This window comes from Mugil cephalus, chromosome 4, assembly GCF_022458985.1.
Source record: "Mugil cephalus isolate CIBA_MC_2020 chromosome 4, CIBA_Mcephalus_1.1, whole genome shotgun sequence".
Lineage (NCBI taxonomy): Eukaryota > Metazoa > Chordata > Actinopteri > Mugiliformes > Mugilidae > Mugil > Mugil cephalus.
The window spans coordinates 7,031,199-7,048,744 of NC_061773.1; the positions used below are offsets into that span (position 1 = coordinate 7,031,199).

The window sequence follows — 17,546 nt, forward strand, 5'->3', positions numbered from 1 at the left end:
TAGTCTGTTTTCGTGCTAAGACGACCAACAAACCATGTACACATCTGGCCTCTATTGAACCACGCTGATTAGTTGGCATACAGGTTTAGGTGACTTTTAGAGTTTGTTATTTTGTTTACTGTCCTCCCTTTCGTTTGTCTAGTTGATCAGCCAATCAGTCAGACTGATGTCTCTGACTGACTTGTTCCACCACCAATCCACCATGTGTAATCACTTGAAAAGCTACAGCTGGTGGTTCCACTAGTGGCAACGGTGCAGGACAACCCACAAAAACTAGGGACACAAACGGATGGTTCAACACAGACAGAAAAAGGCCGTCAGCTCGGTGTGTCACAGGCCTTAACATGTTTAAACATGTAAACACGATGAAAGGTCCCTTGTACCAAGTATTTAATGTCCACATTAAGTATTTCCTAAAACATGCATATGATTGCCAAGGGACACTCACAAGAGACGACCCTGGGAGAGGGAGACCAACAAATGTGAAACTGGAGGAAACGTATTCCGATATAAAGAGCAGGTGGTGTCATGGAGTGCCTTTTAGGAGTTAGAGTGAATGTGTATTGATGTTTTGTGCTCCTCTGCTCTACTGCAGTATATGGAAGGATATCATCATTTCAAACTTTAAAAACCACTGCCCACTGTAGCTTAGGCTTATCCCTGAGGAAGTTTACTGCATGTTAGCTTCTTCTGGAGTAAATCATTCAAGTGGCAAATATGGTGAGGTTTCTCTCTTTTCTTCTCTACCATACATCCTTCCATCCCTCCCTCTTCCCTTCTCTCTTGTGCCTCTGTATCTAGGTTTCCCCAGGCCTCTAGAGGGCGATCTTATTTTTGTACCAGAACAGTGTGAAAGTCCCAAGGCTCAAAAATGACTAACCGTATTTAGGCCCCTGCTACAGTGACAGCTAATTCGTTTGTGGGCACACGCTGAAGGAATCCGTCCCCTATCATGGGAGGCTTTTTATCTACCAAAAACACTCAAGACAAAAACTCTCATTACAGTTCAGGCCGTCCTATTTCTATTAAGAACGCCGCCCTCCTCATCTTAGCAGACCCTCCTGCTACTAAAGAAACAACGCTGCTCAACCTCATGGGCCAGGATATCAAGCTCTTTGCGATGCCATATAGGGCCTAATGGCTCAGAGTGTCTACGTACTGTAATGTGATACCACTAACCTAATTTGCGACACATTATAGCAGAAAATCATTTTAAGTCTTCTGTGCCTTTACACATTTGCACTGCGATTTTAATCACCTGAACAAGCTTTCATTCAAGTCCTAATGAGACACTGGGCCACTGAAACAATGAATTAAGGATCCAAATAGCTAATTAAAATTATTACCAGAGTTCATTAGAAAAGGCTATAACCAAAAGCGTAAAGAAAGGCAACTGGACTTGAACTGCACTTGCTTGAGTGGTGTCTGTTAATGACTAGATGCTAGTTAAGCGAGTTTCTTTTGGGCTACATCCATAGATGTTCCTATTTAAACCCAACTCCCCACCAGTCACGTAGGAGTGAAGAAGCCACTTGGATAAGCGGTGAATCGTCTTCAAGAAACACTACAAGTCCGGTTGTCCTTCCTTACGATTTTGGACAAACCATGACCAGGATAACTGAGAACCTTCACAGACAAACTGTGTGCCTTCTGGTAGGGTCAGCTTTGCTAAGCGACAGAGCCAAAGTCGTAATCTCTTGATAAAACTAACAGTTTGGGAAAAACAGAGTCACAATAGAGAGCAATAATCTCACTGTATTGTAAGCTCCGTGTTAGACAGAATGGAATGGATGGATTTTGTCTCAACCCTGCTTACCTGTGGAGCCCTAAGAGGTCCAAACTGGCAAAAAAATAACTATACCAGTGGGGGACAGCAATGTACTAAACCGTGCCTAATCACCCGCAAAGAAAAAACTGATTTGCCACAGGCTTCGCCATCATCGGCCTACACCAGTATATCTTCTGGAAAATGTGGAGCCTATGTTGCTTTGTTTTACCAAAAAGTGTTGCACACAAACAAAACGGAAGATGAGTTGGTGAAAAAGTGGACATGGAGACGCTTTTGGTTTAAAAAGTCAGACAACAAGCACACACTGAAAACATGCAAATTATGTTGGACAACAGCGGGTGCGAGGATCCCATTCTGTAGTAAGTTGAAAGCAAAGCAATGCACCCTCCGCAAACCTCAAGGATAGGTTTAGTATAAACAAAAAGGTTGTAGTGTATTTGTAGTTGCAACAAATATATTGAGATTAGAGGTGGGCGATATGACGATATTAAATCGTGAACGATTACAACGTGAAGACGATCTGTCAAACTGAAAAGATCTTGGGATCATCTAGGGCACATTCCATAAATTGCAGTTCTATGCTGATGCACCGTCGCACCAGACGTATTATGTCGTCAACCTGACCGACCAATCATAGCGAATAACGAACAGTAACACGCTTTCTTACCCGCCTCCTTGTTTATGTGTGTAGCGGTAGCTGCATGGAGAGCCATGGCTGAAAGCCAAATGGAGTTGGTCACTACAAAAAAAATCCACTTCCATTATATGGAATTGGTTTGGATTTTCCAGAAGAGGAAGCATCCCAAACAATATGCTGAGAGCCAAAAAGCGAGGGGCCCGGCGGCACCAGCACCGCAGGCGGAGGCAGCAGCTAGCGTAAGACCAAAACAGTCAACATTAACACAGGTGTTTAACAAAGGAACTCCGTATGACAAGTCAAGCAAGTGATGGAAAGAGGTAATAGAAGCAGGTACCTTTTATCTTGCAAAAGATATGGTACCGTTCAAGACAGTAGAAAACGTTCTGTAACTACTTTTGCAAGAGTACACTTTATTAGAATGTTGTTGTTGTTTACCTTAAACTTGTTTGTTTGCACATGCAGGCAAAACTGCGACTACTTAAAATAAAATCTATTAAGAAAGGTTCTTTGGACTAAATTGGCTGTTTTTCATTCTTCAATTTAAGATCTTGATAAAATCGAAATCATGATATTATTTTTTAAAAATTGTGATATGGTATTTTTTCCATATCGCCCACCCCTAACTGAGATATAATATATAAAACAGTTAGTGCTTGTTCTTGAAATTATATTATCGAAATTATGGCACAACTTCTGAGGAAGAGAATTCAAAAGTTTATTGATACGTTGCGTGTGATTAACAGTTCTACCATGCCTCATGACCTGAGATCTAGCTACCTTTTCATCCCTTTACCTCAGCCTTTTTCTCAGGATTTAATCTGTCAGCAAGAATCTCTATTCTTTCACAAAATCTATTTTTCTCTCTTTCATTGGCTGACACATCTTTTTTCTTTAAGTTCTCGGTTTCTCCAGCTGTCCTGGTCGGCCACCATTTCTCCGGGACCCTATCTTTTGCCTAGCAGCTTAATGCAGTCCCCGAGCTCCAAAACAGCCATGTGTCTTCATGTGTCTTTCCTTCCTCTGTGTTGGCCCAGATGGATGGGCAGCACAAACAGCCAATGAATCAGAGTGAGAGATGTGGGAAGGAGGGGGACAGGGATATATCATCTATGTTGGTGGCTGGAGCCCAAGCAGCTTAGAGCACTGGATGAGCATAGTGAGATCAGCACAGTACAGCAGAGATAAGCTCAGTACAGGCCCACACAACACAGAAAATAACACTATAGCATGCAGACAAATACACCAACACAGTCAACAACATGAGCATGAAGCTCTAATGTTATTGCTATTGTAACCTTGACACAAAATGCATCACACGTCGGGCCATTCGTCATCCAGCCTTCAGGCAAGGTCAAGAACCATAAACACAACTCTGTAATGGATAGTGGCATGTGAAGTGCCTCCACAAGGTCTGCAGACTTGAACAATGCACAATGGAATCTGTCTTGTATGCAAACACTGTACACTGTAGTACTGCAGGTGAAATGGTAATTGTTCAAACAGGCAAAGAGAAAGCTACAGCAGCTTGATGATGTCTCTGCTGTCGAAGACATCACCAAGTGAAAAGCCGTGCTCCCTCACTGTGAACTCACGCAGCAAGAAGGCAGCGCGGGGGAAAAAAAATAACGAAAAGCTCAGCATGAGACGATTACGATCTTTAATATTTATAACTGTTCGGTTTGCTCTGTTCCAGAGGGGAGCAGTTTAATCACTCAAAGTCATGTTATTTCTAAGGGAATGACAGCACGCCAGGGACGGACAGCGTCATGCTGTGGTGAGCGCCAGAGAGACACTGGGCCGCCCGCGTGATTGCTGTAGCCTGTTACGCCCTACCACTAAGCATTAACTTAAAGGGCACTCGACGCGCACCACACTGTCGTCTGTGTGATCTGGAGGGACCCTCCAAAACAGCCCAACAATGTGTGTGTTTGAGCGAGAGGCCACTTGAGAAAACACGACACGGACTGTACATGTGATTGCGGCTTTGAATAAGGCACTCGACATGTTCCAAACGACCCCCTTAGCTCGGTTTCTGGGAACACTCGAGTCACCTTGGGGACCAAAAGACTGTGAAATGACTCTGCCGAGGTCGCTTAACCTTCTCACAGCGACTAATACAGTAAAGGAAGGACCTTTAGTAAATTTTCCAATGATTGGCTGCTGCGAACAGTGACTGTGATCTTAATGGCAAGTGGCTAACCTCTTTAGGAAAGATGTCTAAATATAGAACCGTTAAGGCTCACTCTGACGATGTTGAAATAAATATGCAGATACAGCATCATCAATAACAGCATCTGCTCTGTCTCTATCATACACCTATTGAGAAACATAAGAATCCTGAGCAGCGGCATGTTTTTTACTGGAGACAGCTTAAAGGACATGGTTTGTCTCTGGGCACTGTTGTGTTTGTGGTGAATAAGGACATTCGACGACATTGTTCACACACACATTCAAGGAGCATTACAGTCCCGTCAGGGAAAACTGCTGCGCGTCATAGCTGCTGATGAATTCCCATTACATCAAAAAAGTCACTATTGTGTCACGGCCCTAAAAGCTGCTCGGTGTGCTGAAGTCGTGCAGAGATGCAATGTCATGCAGCAGTTAGCCCATTAGGGGGCGGCAGACTGAGCGCAGCAGCAGCAGCAGCAGCAGCAGCAGCAGCCGCCAGTGGAGCCTGTCAGAGTGAGAGCAGTCTGCTTTAAGCTCTTCATTCTGTCTTCTCCACTCGGCCGGGATTAAGGCCAATCATAGAAATCACTGAGTCAGAACCGTCCCACAATAACAGATGGAGGGACTTTCCACTCCAGAATTTTAAAGCATCACAGACAAACTCACTTTCACTTCGCCTTGCACCCTCGCCGCCACCACCCTCTTTCATCCTCGCACCATCCTTTTATCTCTTCCCTTGGCGCGGCGGTTTTATCCCGCCATCATATGTTGTACTCCATTTCTCTCCATCTGTCTCAGTTTACTGCCCTCAAACTTTCTCCCTCCTCTAACGCCATATTAATTCCAACATATTCACGGACCGACTTCAAAACAGTTTAATTGACTTCACAGCACACAGGCGTCCTCGGTAACGAATGATGAAACGAGGAGAAGCAAGAAAACTTCTGGCATGTATTTATTGCTTGCATTATTAAACGCTTCTGTGAGTGTGGAGTGACTGAAATGACAAACCCACCAAATTTTAAAGATCCCGTGCTGCAAGGAGGACACTGAGAATAAGAATAGACTCTCTCCTTCGGAGTCACCAAACATTGTAAAAGTCCACAATGAGGCAAAATAATGACCCTTAATTCCAGGTCCCTGGTTGGTTTGCTACTGTCAGTTGGGTATTGTAGTCCTTATTAGCTAACTCCAACAAGGAGGATCTGCATGGATGGGTGGGAGACCCAGCCTTTGTTCTGAGATCCAAAGCAGCCCGTGGCAGGCCGTTTGCAGAGACTGCGTGCGTAGCGCTATTGTAGCATGTGCTGAGATAATCCCTGCCTTTGTTTCTTTCCCCCATAATCTTCCCCCGACCACAACGGAAATGTTAACACTTTCTTTTGCACTTCCCCACTCGCGACAGCGCGTCCCCAACTCCACTCCGCTGTTTGCACAGAGTCTGGCTGCGGAAGATGCGAGCTGTCACCCACTCACAGCAGCAGCAGCAGCTCACCAGCTTTTCAAAATCAAACACCAGCCTCTCCGCGCTCCACGCAGGCCGACAGCGACGCCACATTTCCACAGTAGATTGCCAGCATTGTGCTGTAGCTTCTGTGTAGTTCGCCGACACACAAAAAAGGCAGCTGTCTTGACTATGGAACAATGCGGTGGCTCTGTGCAGCAGCTAAACTCCCTCATAAAGGTTCTTCAGAGCTACACCAGATATAATTGACCTTGATCATAAGCTCTTGTGTGCTAATCAGTCGACTTCTACATTTACAATATGGATATAATCAAAATATGATTAAGTTGGAAGCAATGTCACGGGAGTAAATGAGCTAATCTAATATATGACAGACTGCTGAAGAATCTCAATAATAATAATTGTCACTGAAAACTAATTCCCTCGCAACTGGAACGCCTTTAGTTTCATTTGAGACACCCTGAGTAATATCCATTTCACTCACACCACGGAGCCTATGAGGCCTAGTGACAGATACAACATAGCGCAGAAGTGGGCCAGAGACCATTGTACAGCACATTATCATTCACCGCAGCAACCGCTACTGTAAATTCAATCAAGGCTCATGTGGGACAAACACTACAAACAGCCCTATCTGCGAGCCGCACCCAGACGCAGGCCACGGACGCGCACATGCAGCACGAAATTCAAAGGATGCAAATGGCAAACAAGGTCACCGCAAGAACAGTGTTGCGAGTCGACAGAGCACGGATCCGCAGCTGCTCGCAGGTGACCAGGAGTCCTACATGCTGAGGCCAGCAGGGGGCTCAGGGTGAGCGCGCAGGCAGAGAGCGGGTTGACGGGGCCAGGATCAGCTCAGTGACACGCCAGTGTCTGCAACGATGTGTCAAACAATGAACAGCGAGCCCAAGCAGCCAGACATGCCCAGCCTCTCCTGCTGTTACTGGCATCAGCCGGACAACACAGAGGGAGGGAAGCAGCCAGGAAGGTGCATTTATGTAATATGTATTTATACATCTTAAAGTGTATATATACGCTTTAATTTGTCATCTTTCTTTCTTGTAGCAGCCCGTTAAAATCAACCTCGAATGTTCCTGAGAAGGAGAAAACTGTCTAGAACAAATGGTGACAAGTCTGCAAATAAACTGAGCGAACGACTGCTGTTTTTGGGCGTCTTAACAGGTGTGTGAGACTTCATGAACAGCGAAACGGCGTCAGGATCAGGAGCAAATGTCTTCTCAATCAGAGGTGAGAGGGATGTACACAGGCAGAACCAGGCTGACAGATGATGCCGGTACTCTACGTTTCATCAATCTGTAATTTGCGTTGCACCTTCACAAAAACCTCTGGCGACGCCAACACCGTCCTGGATCACGACGTGAGAACAGCGACACAAGCGCATGAAATGAGCGGGCAAAGGTTCAAAGTCCTCAACCTTGAGTGAAAGCCGAGCACGACCGTACTCTCTACGCGCACACACACCAGGGCTCAGTCACCACGGGTCACACACCAACCTCCACCCAGACGTATGTGCACACTGTACACTCGCAATCAGGCCAAAAGAGCCCTCGTAAATCAACATGCAATCAATTATGCACTCATTTGTATTCTCCGTGCCCTTTCTTTGGCAGACGTACAGCGACGGCTGAGCTTGGACGGAAGCGCCGCTGTTGGAGAGACACAGATGCTGAGAACAAATTCCTGGAATGTCATCATTAGTGCATTCAAATTCGGTTTTAAACATGATTTGTTACGTTGTTTCTCCAGTGACTTAGAGGGAGGGTTACAAAATGTCACAGATGCAGTTGATTTTTCATTTCATTTTTTTTTTTCTTTGCCCAGAGCCATACCAACGTTATCTCAGTCCATCAGCTTAGCACCCCCTTCCTTTCACCTCACCTCTCCACAGCACCGTCCGCGGTTCAAGGGCAAGCACCTTGTTTTTACTGTCCATTTTTGCCCTTTACTTCAATCAACCTCCCTCCTCCTTGAAGATTACTGGAGGATTAATAAAAGAAGTTCACTTTCAGAGCTTATAAGGGTGCTTAAAAAGGTCAATTTGTGTTACCAGAAAGATATCTTGTGATTTTTTATTTTTTTTTGGAAGCAAAGAGAAAGTGAACATTGTCTGACAAAACCTCTGTCAATGTGCCAGAGTCCAGTGGCAGCAGCTGATGTTTGACAAAGTGTATCACCGACAATATGCGGCCGGTCGTTTGTTCGCCACTTACACATGAGCACACACCTTCGGCCGTATTCTCCGAGCGCGCGAGTCACACGCATTTGCACGCCGTATCCAGTATTCTAGCAGACATAAGAGAGGAAAAACATGCAGACACGGCCGTCTCTCAAAGCAATTACAGCAGATTGAAACCAAATTAAATTTGACGCCTAGAGCCACGGCAGCGACTGAACGTCTATGACAGATATGACAGGGGAGGAAGGGGGGAGCTGCGGGACGAAGGGTTGAAGGCATGATGGAGAGAACGGCAGGTGTGGGTCAGCGAAGAAGAAGAAGAAGAAGAGGAGAGCTACGAGGATAAAAGAGCAAGCTGTCAGGAGTGGGGTAGAGAAGACGCGCACCAAGCTTTAAAGGACCATACAGATGGTTTTAATGTTTTAGTTCATTAACTGCAAACTGTATTTTCTATACGTTGCAGCAGAGGCAGAGCGCACCATATGTTTTTATTTTTTCCCACCTTCAGGGGGCAGCTGCTGTTTCACAGTAATTCCAACAAGGAATAAAGTTGCCTTTCATTTCGTGCATGGGATCTATTATCACACTAATAATAACTATACTATTATAATCATCAAACATCTATGACTCCAAATTCAAATAATCCAAATCAGTTCTTCTTTCCATCCAGTAGCTTATTTTTTTTCTGCAGCTGTTGTGCAATTACCTACAATCTAATCCATGTGTGTCGATTTTTATACTGTAATGAAATGAATGTAAATATCTGTCGACAGTTAGGAAATCAATCCGAAACCATATGGTGCGCTTTGGGATAATGTCAGAAATAATGGAAAAATTATGTGATTTGCAGTTAATGGACTAAAACATGGTAAAAAACCACTGATATGTTTGTGGAAACATACAAGGCAGCTCATGGTGTCTGAACATAGAGCGCTTCACCTATGAAATCCATGTTAAATGTCGAATATCTTCCAATTACGCGACCAATTATACATGAGAAATTACACAAGTATAATGGGCTGAGGAGGAAAAACAGCAACGCTGCATCCACTAAAAGCTTCTTCTTCTTTTTTCTTTTTTTTTTTAAACCGCCATCACACCGGAAAATGACACCGCGCAAGCAGAAATATACTCTAATCTGTAGACCGTTTAGCAATCACAAACATGTGCTCGTTACAGGCATACAGATTAGCTCGGTTTCCATTTCTCCACCAGATATCATTTCTCCATTTTCATTATTCTAGCCCAAGAAATGACAGGATTAGTTGTGGTGGCTTTTAAACATCTGATGTTATCTCGCTCTCCTGGGTGAACAATTAATCCCCCCCCACCCCCCCACCCCAACTTCCCGTCTTCTCATCACCCCTCTCTCCCCATCCACACTTCATCTTAGCTCCGTTTCTCCATTCTTCTTTTCTTCTACTTCCCCCACTCCACACTCAATGCCTCCCGGAGGAGATATTTTTTTACTAGAGAGAAATGGAGCTAAGTGGCCTGGCATTTAAATACACGGAGTCAACCGTGGAGCAATGTGAACGCACTAAACCAGGTTACCTTAATCACTCGTCTTCATACGTCTACAACTGAAGTGACGTTTACACCTTTATATTTACTACATCATTGTCTTCTTGTCTCTTCAGGTCTTGTGTGTTTGTGAATCCATTGCGAACATGAAATTTCCAGTAGAAAACACGACGCGAGATGGATCCATAATCCATTTTAGGTTTAGATGGCCGGCACAGAGCGATGAAATTTGAAATGATAATCTGTCACACCTTTCAGTCAATATGCCGTCCGACTAACAAATGAAGGACAGCGTCCTCTTTGTGTTGAGGGTAGCCGGCTCGCTGGCAGGTTTCATATGTTAATGCAAATGACGTCCGTCTGACAGTGTAAATGTTTGACCAGTCTTCCACATCTGGTCCTCACTCGCTCTACACTCCTCAGTCGATGAGAGGCGATTTGCCGAATGTTCAACCGCGCGTCGACGCGCAGAATTCACAAGTGCTCGACTCGGCTCCTTGACGCGAGCCAATTTGGAGGAGCCGATTAAACGCAAAGCAAACACGCTGTCGGTATTATAGCTGGAGCCGTCATTAGAAACTCTCCCGACGCCGACGTGTTCCCTCCCCTCCCGTCTTAGGAAATAATCACAGAGCTTCCTTTGCAGTCACATGTCTGTTTCTCCTAAGCTGTTGTGATTTTTTTCCCTTTTTTTGTGAAACGTCATCGACACTTTAAAGAGCCATCCAAGACACATTTGCACTTAATTATGAATGAATTACCACTCCCACAAACTGTATGGACCACACACTGAGGAACTGCTACGAACTGCACAGACGCACCAATATAACATGTGATACAACAAAATGAACAGTAAATGCACAAAAAAATAAGTTGCAATGGGTGGAAAGCAGATTTTTTACTTTTTATAGATCAAGGCTAACATTCGTAAGAAATACAAAGAGGTGAAAACTAATTATGTAAATATACAATTACTGTGTGGTAGTGAATATTCAATACAGTCAGTACTGTCAGCCTGAACAACTAAAAAATAAAGAATAAAAAGAGGAAAACCAGTTTAGTTCATGCAGTGAGATTTCAGTTTCGAATCCATTCAGGAAATTGTTTTATGTATGTTATACACCTCACAGTCCACCATGTCGGTTGGCAAACATGCAAATGGTCCTGGAAGCTGAGAAAGTCTTTGAATAAATTCATCCAGTTAAAGGGAGAAACATATAAATATCGTGTTTGCTTCAGCGCTGTATGTAACTTTTTACCTCCGTCTTGAAATGACTCATATTATCTTGTTGAATCTTAGGTAAAATGAAATTTGCATTGGGACTAATCCAGGGTATACAGAGACTGTAGATGCAATAAAAATAAATTGAGATTCATGTTGTGACAAAGACAACACGCTGCCCTTTAATGGGAACCTCCAGGAAGTTTATTATATATCAGATCATTTTGATTAGGGGTTGGATGCAGATTTGCAGATAAAAAATAATATTACCAACAGTGGCAGTGGCTGCAAAGTATTAGATGGATGTTAAATCAGGTTTAGTTCAGACTGAAGCCTTGTACGCCGACATCCTGCAGAGATCTTGAAAGCAGATTTCTACATTAAAAAAAAAGAAAAAAGCATCACTATGGCAGTGTCTGAGATATGTCCAGGGGGAGAGAGGAACTGGGCAAGATATGAGATCTATAACCCATTCCCCACTGTATAAGTGAGTTAATTCATGCTGAGCACAGAATAAAACACAGATCTGAATAAAATGACCAGAAGACAAGGCGTAGAGCCCGGGGCGTACAAGAAGCACCCTAACAAGGCTGAAACACAAACACTAGAGACGTCTCCAACTTCCAGTTCTAAACACACTCATTCAGCACAGAGATGCAAACAAGCCACACGGATACATGTGTTTTTGAGGCACTCAGATGCTGAAGGATGAAAACGCCTTATTTAAATCATTCCACAGGACAAACTCATTTTGGAAAAAGCTTCTCACACATTGGCACACGGCAGCCTGGTGGTATATTCGGCATCATTATAGACTAACATCGGTCAAAGATTGCACTGGGCGGCCTGTTCTGGCTTTGGGTGTAAAGTCAATTCAAGAGATGTCATTTTGAGTTTCTCATTACCCGAGTGGTACACACTGTTCGCCTTTTATCTCACCTATAACATGCTCGAAATGTCGGCTGTTAAGAAAACGATAGCCCGCTTGAAAGGCGTCTACATAAAATAAAATGGCAAAATGGAACGTCTAAAATCACAGAGTACCCCCGTGCAGGAAAGCAGAAAATGGTGAAAGAAAAAATGAGCTAATGCAGAAGAAAAAGCGAAAGGTGTGATGGAGGGAGGGAGCGAAGAAAAAGGAGGTAGACTGATGCAGTCTAACCTTGACAGAGAGCGTCTACTGACAAGCATCTGCCTCCTGTAATAATTTAGAAATAATCTCCATCCACAAAGGCCCAGCAGTCTGGCAGCGTAAATGCTCTGTGCCTGATCGATCACTCCGATTCAGCCAGCTGCCGGTCCCGGCGCGCGCAGGCCTAACATCGATCTCCGGCCTTCTCCCTCTTTCTGTCATACAGAGGAAGGTGACAAAGTGAGGAAGAGGATGAAAAGGTGAGAATGAATGCAAATGATGACCGCGACGGCACACTCAGGAAAAACAAACAGAGGGCATTGATTCCAACCAAACAATGGCGCAAAGTAAAAGAAAACTGAGCAAACTAAAACAGAAAAACGCTTTTATGACAAAGCAAATAGAGGCCTACTACGGGGAAAACTGAATCCAGGCGATAATGCTGCTCCCCCATGACGTTTGACTTGATGACAAATATCATCCACAGGACCACAGACTATTCTTTTGTCGGGAGCTTTTAGAGGTACAGCAGGTGGCCAGCCGGTTTAACGCAGGAGGAATACACACCAGCACACACAGGGACGTCCCATCAACACATCCGATTACTACCCAGCGTTGTGACAGCGTTAACTGCCACTGTGCATTTGGCCCCTAGCAATTAATTGACTTTTAAATAGTCTGCCATTAGCACCAATTTAAATGAATAGATGCTCTCCTCCGCCTTCGCTTAACCAGGGCTGCCTCGAAGAAACGGCACCACCGCGTCAACTAAAATGCTCACGCAGCAAGCGAGCTTTTTAAAACAGATGGAGGACGAAATGAGACGTGCCTCTAAAATGTGCCATCATCCAGATTATATTTTGCACTTACGGTGTCAGAATTAGATTAAACGCTCGCACTAAAGCGCCTGCACAGAGTGTGTGAGCGGTGAAAAGGGACCTTCTAGGCTTTGAAAGACACTAAAAACTGTATTTGTGTGTTTCTGTGTGATTTACTCACTAACAGAAAAAAGTGTCCAGCAGTCATGTTCCAGGTGGGAGAGGAAATTAACTTAAGAAAATATTGATATGTTCTTCTGGGGTTTATAGCCTCTGAACTACTAAAAAGGACCAAGAACTCAGCAGCAAGTTGACTGGTAGCTGGCAGCCTGAGAGACCGGCTCTAAATGAGAAATGAGGCTGGAAAATAATCTTAATCCCTTTTGCGTTTCTGTACTGAGGAAACTCAGTACAGGTGTATTATGACAAAAGCTGGTGCAACATTTTTTTTCTTTCAAATAGTCTATATATATTTTTTTAAAGTAATCAATCAATATTTTACAGAGTAGCTGATTAAACCGTCGGCTAATTTACCATAGCTTCATTAACCTCTTAACTTTTATTCAAACACAGAAGAGTGTTTTAAGTCAAATCTATCAATGAAGAAATCAGTTTATAATTTTTCATACTACTAACTTTGACCTTTGACCTTTGACTAATTCATCTCATCTTCTACTATCGCTCATCCTCACTAGGGTTGCGGGGGTTTCTGGAGTCTATCCCAGCTGTCATCAGGTGAGAGGTGGATACACCCTGGACAGGTCGCCAGAATATCGCAGGGTTAACACACAGAGAGACAAACAACCACTCACACTCACACCTATGGGCAATTTACCAATGACGAAACCAGAGTCCTAATAATACCATCTATCACAAAACTAAAGCTCTATGCAGCACAGACAGAATAAGAAATTTAGCTTACACAGCGTGAGTGAGTATGATTTAACTTCAGTGGCTTCTTCTGTTTGTAACTGCAAAAGCACATCGTCTTTTCAGACTTGGTCGCTAGCACACTAGCTGTTAGCATCTGCTCTAGGGTATCTTCACGGAGCTCTTGTACGAAGACACTGAAATAGTGACGAGCGTTGTCTCAGTGTTTGAAGGTCAGTGGATCTTCTCTGCACAGATGCTCATGCATAACATTTTGCTGCTGGGGGGGAGGGAGGGGTTCATTTTCACAAAGCGTCCATCCCATTGTTGGGCTGTGTGTTTAAAGAAATGTCAAACCTTTGATATTGAGTTTTTTTTTTCCCAGCATGCCACTGTAATCAGGGGATGTATGCAAACACTGTAACGCATTGATGCTAATTATTACCACTGTGTGTGTGTTACTGAATATTGTTAATTCCCTACTTGTTCGGGCGCTTATACACCATTTTTTATTTAAAATTTAGTTTTATATTTGGGGTTAAAGAAACATTCTGCATCCAACTCCCAAAATCACACTTACTCTCGAGTGTATAATGTAGCGTATGCTGTTCAGTGTTAGAAATCTTACAGTATATGCGATGGGGGGGTTCTGGGGGGGTCAAATGGTAGAGGCTTATTGTGATAAGCTGAACCGGAGCTTGTAAGTTTGTAATCAATGATAGGGATTAATGTGTATCAAAAAGAAGAGAAAGAGCTAGGTTGCGTTTATCTGAGGTCGCTAAGATTACAGGAGCAAAGGACGCACACAAAAAACGGAGAGAGACACGCAGAGAGAAGGAGAGACAGTAAACCTGGCAAGAGAGTCGAGAGGGGGAGAGGGAAATGGGGGGGGGGCAGAGTAAGATAATTATTATCATAGAGGTGGTTTTCCAAGGTCACTGTTTGAGATTCTCGTCAACCGTCTCTCTGAAGCAAACCACCCCACAACCCCCTCTAGTACGTCCTCTTTCCTGTGCAGCTGCCTCCAGGCAAGCTCCTATCTGCCCGTCCCTTCTCCTCCAATCCCTGCGCCTGTCCTCTGCCACTCATCCAGTAGAGGAAGACCATCCCCCTGGTCACTGCCTTGAGTGAGCCCAAGAAAAAGCCAGAAGCTGCCACACAGCCATTCAAACAAAGGGCGGATTAAATGGGTGGTAAACAAACCGACGGGCCTTGACTCGGCGTGGTGAGGGGAGCGACGTGTCAGTCAGTGAAGAAACAAAGTAACTGGGCATCAAACCGCATCTCCCTACTTCACTGGCCTGTAGGCAAAACACCTGCCAATCATGAAACGTGTTAGGTCATTATGTTAAGACGGGTTATGACGGACTGACAGAGCTATGACAGGCTGTCGAAGCTCAAGACAGCAGGAGAGAAATCATGGATGGGGGGGCAATAAAGGAGAGGCACACGGACCAGTCAGTTTGACTGACTGAACTCAAAACTCCCCCCGAGGACTGGAGAACACATTAGAGATTTGCATAATTTTAGCAAAGTGGTTTTTAAATTTTCTAAACTTGCTAAAAGACCACAGGTTTTAAAACATTTTCCGGGAGTGAAGTCCGGAGCCATATCTGAATATCACTCGTTTATCTTCCAAACAGTTTAGGAACGACTCAGAAAACATGAAGAACAGCACAAGGTGTTGACTTGGCCTCCAAATTCACTAGATCCCAAACTGATCAAGTATCTGTGGAATGATCCGCTTAGGACCTTATAGGACCCAAAGGCCCCCACTAACAACATCCTGTTACCAGACACTACAGGACACCCTCAGAAGACCCATGTCCATTCTCTGATGAGTCACAACTGTTTTGGAGACACAAGGGAAACCTACACAATATTAGGAAGTGGTCATAATGTTATGCTTATTTGAGTATATGGTCTACTGTTTAACATTTGCACAGGAGGAGAAAAGAGAGAGACTAAATCATTTTTATCATTTTTAAGATAGTAAAAGGTTGGAATGGATCTAATATGTGAATTGATGCACATATCGTTTCTCTTCAACAAGCTGATAATATATATTGGACAGAAATTATTAGTCAGTCAAACCAGTCAATAATTACGCTGCTGCTTTTACAAGCTGTAACTTTTTCACATCAAAAGGTCATTTGAGAAACAATCAAAATAATCAAAAAATACTCTGAATGTCAATGGAAGGTCCCTAAATCCCTCCAAGCAGCACCACCACCCATCCACACCCACCCATCCACACCCACACACCCACACCCACACACACACACACACACACACACACACACACACACACACACTGAGCATGTGCAAAACAGCCGGCAGGTTTTGGGCATTTGCCTCCGCAAATGTGCTCTAACGCCAATAAAAACCGTGCTTCTTTTTTGGTGAAATCACTATTGCAGACCCATGCCACAACTGATATGTGATGATGCAACAAGCTGAGACAGACTCTGAATGGCTTCCACTTAAGGAACAAACACAACGGAGGAGAAGTGGCAGCGCGGTGCAAATGAATGCAAACTTGGTCGAAATGGAATGGAGAGAATAATTCAATCTGTAGCCACCTCCTCCAGCCAGCCAAGGAGAACTGAGCTGGGGTGGGGGGGGATTGGAGGGAGGACGGCGGGGCCGAGGAGCGTGATGCCGCTCTCCCTGAGCAGGGCTGCGGTGGCGGGCGCCCAGATAAGCTGGAGCAAAGCAAAGATTAACTGCTTGCTCTGATGAAAGAGCAAAACAGAGGCACCGTCGACCTCTGATTCCTGGCCTCTCTGCGTGAGCGTCCCGACTCAGTGGGGACGAGTGGAAGGGATTGTGTACATTAACCATGATGAGAATTTCTAAGCAGATTCAACAGCCTCCCAGGCAGAGAGAAACGAATGACACACCTCCTGTGAGAAATAGGGCCGGCATGACTGCTCATATCCTTTCAGACTCACGCCTCGTTGTCTTTCACTAAAACTTTTCATTTTCTTCGCTGCAGAATGATACAATAGCACTGGCGGGTGCACCTGCAGAGACGGCTTCTCTGAAGATCACCTCCAATTGTCTCTGAGCCCATCCAGTTGTTGAAGCACAGGCCTTACAGAAAGATAGAGGTTTCCTGGTAAAGCTGTAGGAGTCCAGTGAAGTCCATCTCTTGGATCATTCTGGTACAGATGAGCTCAAGTTCTAAGCTGCGCAAAGAATAGTTTGCTTCTGCAAAACCTGACACATGTCTTTATTCACTGCCATCGCTAATCAAAGACGTTCAGGGATTTTTCCAGTCATTTACATTACAATGGAAATTTTCTGAGGTCATCTGTGTATCACTTGGCTTTCCATTTTCTTTGCTGAAAAATCAACTAAACTTTCTGCCAATCAAGATGCAAATGTATGCGGCGACATCTCGTATCTCTAATTCAATCATTGGTGTGTTAACATCTACTTAAATATATCGGCTATTATCTTCCCGCTGCATCCGCATCGAACAAGACACCACACTACTGTAACTGGAGAATCCAGATTATTACAGCTGTATTTGTGCCGGCTGAAACTTTTATTCCTCTCTTGTACAGGGACACGTAGGTTTTCATGTGGTTCAAGCGGTGATAGCAAAGAGATGTGACATTCTGTGGCTAAAAGGAAGGATAGCTGGTGATAGTGCACATTGATAAAAAAAATTATAATTACATCTCAAACATTCTATTAGATTTAACGGGTAAG

The 17,546-nt window shown here is 44.1% G+C and overlaps 1 protein-coding gene across 4 annotated transcripts in view; it reads right to left on the reverse strand.

Annotated features, from left to right (window-relative positions):
* Positions 1–17,546, reverse strand: part of cacna2d2a (calcium channel, voltage-dependent, alpha 2/delta subunit 2a) — a 146,110-nt gene that overhangs the window by 69,683 nt on the left and 58,881 nt on the right. The window lies entirely within an intron of this gene.